This window comes from Apium graveolens, chromosome 4 (genome assembly GCF_009905375.1).
Source record: "Apium graveolens cultivar Ventura chromosome 4, ASM990537v1, whole genome shotgun sequence".
NCBI classification, from domain to species: Eukaryota; Viridiplantae; Streptophyta; class Magnoliopsida; order Apiales; family Apiaceae; genus Apium; species Apium graveolens.
In genome coordinates, this window is record NC_133650.1 from 238121580 (window position 1) to 238132626 (window position 11047).

At 33.7% G+C, this 11047-nt stretch overlaps 1 long non-coding RNA gene across 2 annotated transcripts in view; it reads right to left on the reverse strand.

Annotated features, from left to right (window-relative positions):
• LOC141717068 (uncharacterized) overlaps positions 1-9500 on the reverse strand; it is a 31286-nt gene extending 21786 nt beyond the window's left edge. For both annotated transcript variants that reach the window (XR_012573513.1, XR_012573514.1), the window contains exons 1-2: positions 9370-9500; positions 8884-8960 (exon numbers count right to left, since the gene is read on the reverse strand). This is a non-coding gene — a long non-coding RNA (uncharacterized LOC141717068). The remainder of the gene's footprint in view (positions 1-8883; positions 8961-9369) is intronic.
• Positions 9501-11047: the final 1547 nt, after the last annotated feature.

Below are 11047 nucleotides of genomic sequence, written 5' to 3' on the forward strand. Positions count from 1 at the left end.
AACATTTCTAGTTATCCAAAATATTTAAGTAAGGTTAAAAACAATATTTTAATTTATATGTACATAATTTTAATTTAATATATATTTATTTTATGACTAGAATTTAAAATAAGTGTAGTTATGTTGTGTATATTTATTAGTACGTGTTATGTGTACTCGAAAAACTCAGTCAAACACTACATATTAACAAAGAGATAATATTTGTTTAAATCTAACCCATTGAATCGGAGTATTAGTAGAACCAACTTGTGTATAAATAGGCTATTAGCATATCATTTATCTATTTATAACATCTTCTCTTTTCACGTACGTTCTATTTCTCATGTTTTTACTTATGTTTTACATGTTTACTGCATACTTCTATATATATATAATTAAATTACATTTTTTTAAACTTACTCTAATTCACTTATTATTAGTTTATTTTATTATTTAGTTTCATGGTTATGTGTATAACACTATAGTTTACTTAATTTAATCATTTAGTTTGATGTTTATTATTAAATATTTTAGTTAACAATCACCATTTTTTTGTAAATATTTAATGCATGAATTTATATTTATAATTATGTGTTTTGTGCATGCATAATAATTCATGTGTTATATGTTAAATATATGTTTGATTTAGATATGCATTTAGATTAGTGCACCAATTAAATATATGCTCATTTATTAAATTGGTTATACTTATTTTGTATAATGATATTTTCACACGTAAGGTTATGAAAATTTTATAAACCAATATTGATATTTTGTCCACTTGCATAATCCTAAGCATATGTTACCTATTTTATTTATATATATAGATAGTAAATATTAAAAGTACATCTATTTTATTCTGAATTTAATAGTTTACATAGACTTGATTTATTATTATTATTATTATTATTATTATTATTATTATATATAATATTTTTAAGTGTTAGAGTTTTTTTATTGGTCGGTATACTATTTTGAACTATTATATGAGAATGGTCGTATTTATATGTCAATATGAATTTATTTTGTTACTTGTAGTGACATTTAATTGTTATTGTGGGTTAAGTTTTATAAAGTTAAAGTTTTGCTAGCTTAGTGGCATACACAAATTAACATTTGAATTATTATATTAAGTATGTACGTGTGTATGTCTAGGTTCATTTTGGCGACATAATTTGGGAGATATTGCTATTAAGGTAAGTTAACTCTTCACACTTTATTTTATTTTAAAATCTTTTAAATATTTTTGCACTGCTTTTGTTTTAAAATTTATAGATCAAGTACCCTGTTTTAGAAATAAGAATTTCCGGTGAGCTCTGACTTTTGAACCAGTTAGTAATTGCGTATAGTTCTGGAACTAGACTTTGATACCTTACTAGGGAGTGCTACTTATGATGTCTTCGGGAGCGCACACTCTATGATACCTTAGTAAGGGGCGCATTATTGACAGAAATTATGAACTTTTGATACTATGTCATCGGGTATTTGTGACCTTAGTGAGCTGTGGAATTTTATATCTTATGTCATATGAATTTTGGAAAATGATTTTTATTTTATAAAATTATGATACTTGATCCACTAGTGTGAAATTGTTTTCTTGCTGGGCTCTTGGCTCATTACTCACAAATTTCAGGTGCTTAGCTTTTGGGGCATCTTAAAGGTGGACTTGATTTAAGCTTACTTTGGAATAATATTTTAGTGATTATATTTGTATTGGAGCTGCGTCTCCTAGGATTTGCTTTATTTTCAGCTTAGATGATTTTATTTTTGTCTCAGATTTTAGAATTTTATGAAAAACTAGAAACTTATTCTTATTATGGATTAAATTTGGAGTTTAGTTGAATATTTAAGTATAACTATTTTCTGAAAATAGGGGTATTACATATACCCTTTTATCGAATTCGAATTATCTCCTATTAGCTATACCATAGACTATTTAAATACTCACGATATCAGATAAATATATAATTAAATTTTCTTCAAGAGCAGGGAAACTTGTAAAAAGACTTGATCAAGAAGAACTCTAAGATTCAGAACAGGAAAACAAATTATGGGTTGATACACGATCAAGTAAGACTACAGTTTTAAGTTAAAAAAACAATCCAGAATATCAAATATAAATACGAATAAAGTTCACAAGGAAGTGAACAATAGGATAATAATTTTGTAATAAAATTCTTTCCCGATTTACTAGCATTCCAGAGGATAACATGATTTATTTTATCTAATCATTTGAGTTTAATTATCTTAATTTATCTGAGCACGGTTACATAACTCACTGTTATATAACTCAAGTGGTATATTAACAGATAATCTGAATTAATGTATGTTTTATTTTCCTTTCTCTCCATGTAATTGTGAGAGCTGTGTTTTTCTCTTCTTTTCTTTGTTAAGATCTGTAAGAGTGTTTTCTTTTCTGAGGTATGGAGGCTATCAATAGGCAAATGGAAGGGATGGATATCGAGGACGAGGAGAATGAGGAATTGGTTTTTGACGAGGGGGTGGAGGACAATATAAACAAGTTTGAACTTTGTCTTGTTGGACGCTTCTTGACGGAGAAGAATGTCAACTCAAAGGCCATGAAATCGAAGCTAGCGGACGTGTGGAGGCCAGCAAAGGGCATCAACATTAAGGATCTGAAATCTGGTCTTTTCCTGTTCCAGTTTTATCATATAGATGATATGCAGTGGGTATTGAATGGTGGTCATTGGTCTTTTGATGGAGCTATGTTAATCACTAATACAATAGGTACGGGAGAGGATCCTTTGGAGGTATCTTTGTATAACATTCCATTCTGGATTCAGTTGTATGGTTTACCTGGGAGCCTCATGACTGAACAAGTTGGTAAACAGCTTGGTGATTTTTTTGGTATGTTTGTTATGTATGATCCCAACAATAACTCAAGCATATGGCGTGAATGCATGAGGCCAAAGATTTTAGTGGATGTCAGAAAGCCACTAAAAAGGAAGAAGAAGATATGTCGAAAGAATGGTTATGAATGCATTGTGCAATGCAAATATGAAAGATTGGGCGAGTTATGTTTCATTTGTGGCATGGTAACTCACACTGGGAGGTTTTGTAACAAAAAGACGGATAGGAGTTCAAGTGAAATTGTCAAGGAGTGGGGGAACTGGCTCAGAGCTCCACCACGCAAGGCGGCGGGGGCAAGAACGGAGTAGGTGGCTCACAGATGAACATGACGTTGAATGGGACGTAAATTCAGGGAATGCTAACTACAATCAGCACTTCTCGGAATCAGTTTCTGCAGATAGGATGAGGGGAGGTAATCAAGGGCGAGATTTTAGGGGAAAGGCTCATATTGGTGCGGAGAAATCTCAACAGATTGAGTTTTCAAATGTGTTGGTGGCAAACATAAAAACCAACTCACTTATTGGGCCTGATATTGGGGAGCTAAATGGGCTTAATGTGGAGGAAAGAAAAAGAAGACGTGGGCTGGATAACACTGAGTATATGGAAACTGAAGGTGACAACATGATTTTATTATCAGAATCTAATCTTTCTAAAGGTGATTGTGCAGATTCTTCTCCTGAATTTTTGGCTCAGCTTGCAAAGCAAGCTAGCCAGCCCAAATGAATATCCTCAGTTGGAATTGTCGGGGGTTAGGGAGCCCTCGAACAATTCGTGTTCTTAGTGACCTGTTAAAGTCACGTAATCCCGATTTCTTATTTCTTTCAGAGACTATTTCTTTTACAAATAAAATCGAGGAGCTTCGTGTTAAGTATGGCTTCTCTCAGTGTTTTTCAGTTGATAGAGTAGGTCGTAGTGGTGGTTTGGCGATTTTTTGGAAATACAATGTGGCTTGTGAAGTGGTAGGATATTCTCAAAACCATGTTGATGTTAATTTTATTGAAAATAATGCAGCTATCTGGAGGCTATCTTGTTTTTATGGCTTTCCGGAGAGAGAACGTCGTAAACACTCTTGGGATCTAATTCGCAGGTTAGCAGGAGTTTCTCAAATTCCTTGATGCATCATAGGTGATTTCAATGATTTACTTTATTCGTCGGATATTGGGGTAATCTGCCTCATCCTCAAAGTTTAATGGATGGTTTTAGAGCTGCAATTGATGACTGTTTTCTTTTGGAGCTTGATCTTAGTGGTGGTAAATACACATGGGAAAAGAGTCATGGGAAAAGCGATTGGGTTCGGGAGAGATTGGATAGAGCTTTTGCTACTCAACAGTGGTGGAATCTTTTTCCTCTCTGCAAGTTGCTAGTCTACCATGTGTCGGTATCTGACCATGATCCAATTTTTCTAGACTTGCTCAGTACATCCTTTTCAAAGAAGCAGTTTCGTTTTAAGTTCGAGAACACATGGCTCCAGGAACCGAATTTTCGTAAGGAGGTTTCAGATTTTTGGCTTGAACTGCCCACTGTTAATATAATTCCAAAGCTTGTTTCTGCCTCAAGCTTCATGGCTCGCTGGGGGAGGAACTTTTTCCACAAGTTCCGAGATAAGATCAGACGTCAGAAATAGGTGATAAGGCTTCTGGTTGATCGTGTAGATGAGGATGGAATCAGTAATTATTTTATGGAGAAGGAAAAGTTAAATGATTTGTTATGCCACGAGGAAGTGTATTAGAAGCAGAGGGCTAAAAATTTCTGGCTTACAGAGGGAGACGCTAATACAAAGTTTTTTCACGCGAGTGCATCAGCTAGAAAGAAAGCTAATTATCTTCCGATCTTGAGACGGATTCAGGGGAGGAAGTAAGTAATCATGAAGATATGTGTCAAGTGGTAAAGGATTATTACACTGCAGTGTTCACTAGTGGGCATAATTCTGAGATACTTCAGCTGGATGAATCTGAAAGGCGTATAACAGAGGAGCAAAATCACATGTTAGTGGCTGAGATGACTTTCGAAGAATTTTCAGTTGCTATCAAGCAGATGCACCCGGATAAAGCCTCGGGTCCTGATGGATTAAACCCTGCTTTTTTCCAGCAATTTTGGTCTATATTGGGGCGAGAAGTTTACGAGAGTTGCAAGTGCTGGTTAGACTCAGTCTCTTTTCCATCAAACCTTAATGAGACCAATGTGGTTCTCATTCCTAAAAAGGAAAATGCTCGTTTTATGAAGGACTTACGACCAATTGCTTTATGTAACGTTCTATATAAGGTCTTAGCGAAGGTGCTCTCAAATCGATTGAAAGTTCTATTACCAAATGTTATATCAGAAAACAAATCAGCCTTTGTACCGGGAAGGAGTATAGCCGACAATGTGTTAGTAGCTTTTGAAGTTGTTCACCATATGCGTAGGAAGAGTCGAGGCAGGGATGGGGAGATTGCTTTGAAACTGGACATTTCTAAAGCCTACGACAGGGTAAACTGGTCATTTTTGAAAGCTTGAATGCAGGCCATGGGTTTTTGCAGAAAATGGATTCAGTGGATCATGCTTTGTGTAACCACGGTGTCATATGATTTTTGTTTCAATGGCACTTCTGTAGGTCCTGTATATCCATCACGGGGTCTACGACAGGGGGACCCTTTGTCCCCGTATTTGTTTCTCTTGTGTGTGGAAGGTCTGTCTAACTCTCTTGATAAAGCTGCTATGGAGGGCAACATTCATGGGTCTCAGGTTAGCAATACAGCTCCAATTATTACTCATCTGCTTTTTGCAGATGACAGTTTTCTGTTCTTTTGTGCCAATCTTGCTGAAACCACTGTTGTCAAGTCTCTCTTGAACGATTATGAGGCTCTGTCGGGTCAATCTGTGAATTTTCAGAAGTCTGCAATTTTGTTTAGTTCAAATGTCCCACAGTCTGAGAGGGGAACTTTAGCTGGGATTTTAGGAGTATCGAATGAGCTTCAGGATGGAAAATACTTAGGCCTCCCTTCTTTTGTAGGTCGTTCAAAGAAAAGGGTGTTTGGTTTTGTCAAAGATAAAGTATGTAAAAGATTACAAGGTTGGAAGTCGAAAGTTATTTCTCAAACAGGTAAATCAATTCTGATTAGAAACGTGGCTCAGTCTATTCCCTCGTATTGCATGTCGTGTTTTTTGCTTCCAAAATCTCTATGTCAGGAGCTTGAGAGGATGTTAAATAAGTATTGGTGGTGTACTAGCTCTAGTGATAGACGAGGAATAAGTTGGCTCTCTTGGGATTCTATGAGTTCATCGAAGAGTAGAGGTGGTATGGGTTTTAGGAATCTTTATGGTTTCAATATAGCACTATTGGGGAAACACTGTTGGAATTTTATAAAAAAGCCTCATTCATTGGTTGCTCGTGTTTACAAAGCACATTATTACCCAGATTCTCATTTTCTTCATGCCTCTGTGAGTCCAGGATCTAGCTACATATGGTCGGGGATCATGACAGCAAGGAGAAGCGTTTGTAAGGGATATAGATGGATTCTTGGAGACGGTAGGGACATCAATGCAATAAGGGACCCATGGTTGTAGAATAAGGATGATTTTTGTGTGTCTCAAAGTATAGACTATGGCTATAATCAAGTGCAGGTATCAAGTTTTTTCAGAACAGATGATAGGAGTTGGGAGGCGGATAAAGTTAAGTCCTTTTTTACAGAGGACGATGCTCGTCTGATCTTGGCAGTGCGTATCCCACAAAATCCTGCAGTTGATCGTTTAGCATGGTCTCGAATGACAAATGGTCAATATACAGTGAAGACAGGTTATCAGCTTTGGCATGATTCCAATATAGGACCTGGTAGTGTCTATCAATCTAATGGTTGGAGCAAGTTGTGGAGACTGAATCTTCCTCACAAGATCAAAATTTTCTTGTGGAGATTTTGTAGAAATAACATCCCTGTTCGAAGAAGATTGAGTGCAAAGGGAGTGCGGCTACCAATAACTTGCCCTATGTGTATGGCAGATATTGAACACCTGGGCATGTTTTTTTCGATTGTCCGTTTGCTTCTAGTTGTTGGCATTATGCAGGTTTAACTTACGATATGCAGACGGTGGATTTTGTCCCTAACTGGCTTATACAAAAGATTAGTAGTGCTTCGAGGGAGGAAATTGAAGTGGTGGCCAAGGTTTTGTGGGGAATCTGGTTTTTTAGAAACAGAAGGGTATGGGATAACAAGGTGGTTACAAGACGGGTGGCTATAGACTGGAGTTCTAAGTCTATCTCAGATTGGAAGAAGGCAAAGCATCTTAAAGCCCAAAATCAGGTGCTCAGTGTTAGGGCTAGTAACAAGTCACTTCAAAAATGGAAACCTCCTCGTGAGGGTTGTCTGAAGTTGAATGTTGATGCATCTATAAAGCTGGGATCAGACTTGTTTACCGTAGGTCTTGTTCTTCGTGACCATCATGGAATTTTTGTGGGAGGAAAGGCCATCTGTTTACAGATGGTGAGCACAGTTTTAGAAGCAGAAGCTCTGGCTATTCAGGAAGGTTTGCATTGGTTGTGTTCGATGTCGAATCAGGTGGTCTGTATAGAATCAGACTCTCTCCTCTGTATACAAGCTATTAATCATTCCCAGGAAAATCATTTGGAAGTTGACCATATTTTGGAAGATTGTCGCACGACTTTACTGGCTAGATCAGGGTTTTCAATTCAATTTGTTAAAAGGCAGGCGAATAAAGTAGCCCACTTGATGGCTCGTTTACCTTGTTCGCTAGATTGCCCAAACATATTAACGTCTCCTCCAGATTTGTTGTTGGAGACTCTTTTGCACGATGTTGCTTAGTGAAAGTTAGCATTTTCTTCAAAAAAAAAAAAGTTCACAAGGAAATGATACACAAAATTAGTCTACAAAATCACAATGTCGAATATGTCTAAAACGAACGTGTTCTAATGGAATTTTAAACATATATAAACTTTTGTAATGTTTTACCCAACCTCACATGTCAACCCTAAATAGGTTTTCTACAAGAAAAAACTAGGTTCTGATACCATCTTTATAACACCCCATTTCTAAAAAAAAGAGATATTACTTATAATTCATAAACCTCCAAGCAGAGCACTAAGATAATCTCTATAAATATTTAAATCTAAATAACGGTAGTAGTATAGAGCCTAATTAAGAAAGTATAGGCAGTCCCAGGTCTCCCTAAGCACTTGCCAGAAAAAAAATACGACATAAGCCAAATGTCCAGTATGAATTTGAATAAAATTTATAAAACAGTATAACGAATATAAATATTTGACAATTTATAATAACGGAAAATTTGTAAAATAAATATGGTTGAGTCAACGAGTCGTTACGATATTCCATACCGAGATCGGAACAGATACAAATACAAACATTATAGGGTACCTAATGTGTGCAATAGAATGGATAACGTGTACGGCATATACAACGTCACCATAAATAAAATCACAGATCAAACTCTGGGTGCACCCACGTATCCTGAACAAATATCAAATGGCCAAAAGCTAATAGAAGGATACGCCGTGACCAATCACACTGTCACGGAAGTGTCATGTCATTGGTGCCGCAATGACATGGTTGTATTACCCCTACAGCTGGTAAACTCGGTATACCCTATATCACTAAGGGTCCAAATAAATTAGTTTCTCAAAATTTAAAATCACCTGATACAGATATATCAAATATTCTAAGCAAATTTGTTACACGAATAATTTCTAAAATCACATAAACATATATGCAAATATTTTAAACAGAAATGAAACAAGTATTTAAATATTTCAGAACAGAACTAAACGAATATTTTAATTTTTTTGAAACAAAATTGAGACAGATAATTCTGAAAAAGAACGGAAAGTTATATTCGAATATTTTAAAAAGATTAATTGAGATTTGTATTTTGAAAACCGCGGATGAAATAGATTTTGAGATATTTTAAAATAGGTTTTTAAATAATTTTAAGGAGTTATAACATTTGGGATGAATAATAATCGGATGAGTAAAACATATTTAATGATAATAAGAATAGCGCCGAATAAAAAGAGGTAGAAATTTGTACCTCAATAATAATAACCATGCCCTGTCAAAGCCTCTAACAATATTTGCAACTAACACTCTAAATCCCAAGCTCCGGATCTGAATACAAAATTATAATTAAAATTTGTTATTAATAAAATATGTCTATGTGCGCCTGGACTTTGGAATTTATGCTTATGATTACAAGTACTTACTTCATGACTATCAATTTTATTTTCAATGACCATATTGATCACATGCGAGTGGTTGCTAGCTAGTGCTGCATACACTTACTTAGCATTGTAGTTTTAGTACATAATTTTATAATTTATCAAAAGAACAAGTTCATACATAAATACAATGATTAAAATCATGTAGTTCTATAACTAGTTTCTTTGTTTTTTTTACTTCTACACCAAGTAGTTTGATGTACGTGATTTAAGCCGAGCAAGATTCATACATATACTATATGCTTGCACTAATAATTACTTAAATATTAATAATAAATAAATATAATTCAGACACGTACCTTAATTATGTTAATGGCGATTATGTACTTCAACTTTGTTCTAGCATCGGACTCCTAGATGCCCATGACTGTTCTTGAGCACTCCTAGGCCTTCTCTCCCTCTGTTTTCCTCCTTTATTTTTCTATCTCTCTCACCATTCCAGGGTTTTATTATTTAAACCTGTATATTATATGTATGGCACAAAGTATCCTACAATTATTTAGAATTAGAAATTTTAAATTATCTAAACACTGCTATTATACTTCTTTAACCTTTCCTAATTTAAATATTATATTTAATAACTTATTGCTATTCTTAAGCTAATGATTGATTTGGGTGTATTATATTTTTTATCTATTTGCTTGCTTTTCTAGTTTCAAAACAATGCAAAATACTCATTCACTCTCTTCCAATTGTTTACATTTCTGAATATTTTAAGGTACATAAAAAATATAGTTATGTAACTTATTTTTACAATCTTCTTTTTCTAAATAAAAGTTAAATGTTTTAATTTTTATTCAGAAAAACAAAATTGTAAAAAGAAATTACATAATTATACGTAATATGCAGTTTAAAATGCGTGTCGAACACTCTCTAAAAAAGGTAAACAATTGAAAGGGACGGAAGGAGTATATGGTAAGTAAATATTTAATAATAAATGATTAGGTTACTAGCTTATATCTATTTGTGGTGATTTTAGAAAAAGTATTGTAAGATTAACCTTACGATCTTTATTCTCATAAAAAAATTAGTTTAAATTTAGATAAATCTAAATGGATATTAATACTCATTTATATTATGTTGATATGTTTACGAGATTAAATATATAGTTATCTAATATTTTCACTAATTAAGGAAATAATTAAATATTATAGACGTGATTATGGTGCATGATTATAGCGGTGCAAAAAAAATTATGAAATATGATTGTTCCGTGTAAATGGATATAGAGTCTTAGTCCAATACAAACTAAATTAAAATACAAACTACAAACTACACCTCCCACACACAATTACACATAATTCCCTCCATTTTTAATTGAATTTTTCCCGTCAAGAACTCTTTTTAAAATTTAACTTCACTATATTTTTCTATATCATTCAACAATCAGTATGAATACCATATTTGATATGTTTCGACGATAAATCACTAATTATGTCTACGAGAATCACTAAAAGTAATGGTTCTGAAATTGTTACTGATTTCAATATACTGATTCGGATAAATTTAAATACTGATTTGTCGTCAAAATATAGCAAATATGCTATGCAAATCGATGAGTGAGAGATGAATAAAAATACGGTGAAATTATTTTTTAAAGAAAGTTAACCAACTAACGGGAAAAATAAAATTAAAAACGAAGGGGGAAAGTGATTAAACATATGGATCTCATTCGTTTGTAATTTGTATTCTAATATTGATTTGTATTTGAGGATTTGCCGATGGACATAATATTTTATAATTAAGAAATTATGAAAGTAGGCATAAAATGTCAAATTTGATATTGATTATACCTTAATTATGGGACCTAATTAAAGCTATTTAAAATATTACCAATTAGGAATTAAGAAGGTAATTAAGATATAATAATGTCAGCTGACATAATAATTTCTATTTACAAAATTACGAAAACAGGTATAAGATGAATGAGAAAGAAATATTTTGAAGGGTATTTAAGGTAATTTTATAAAATCTTCA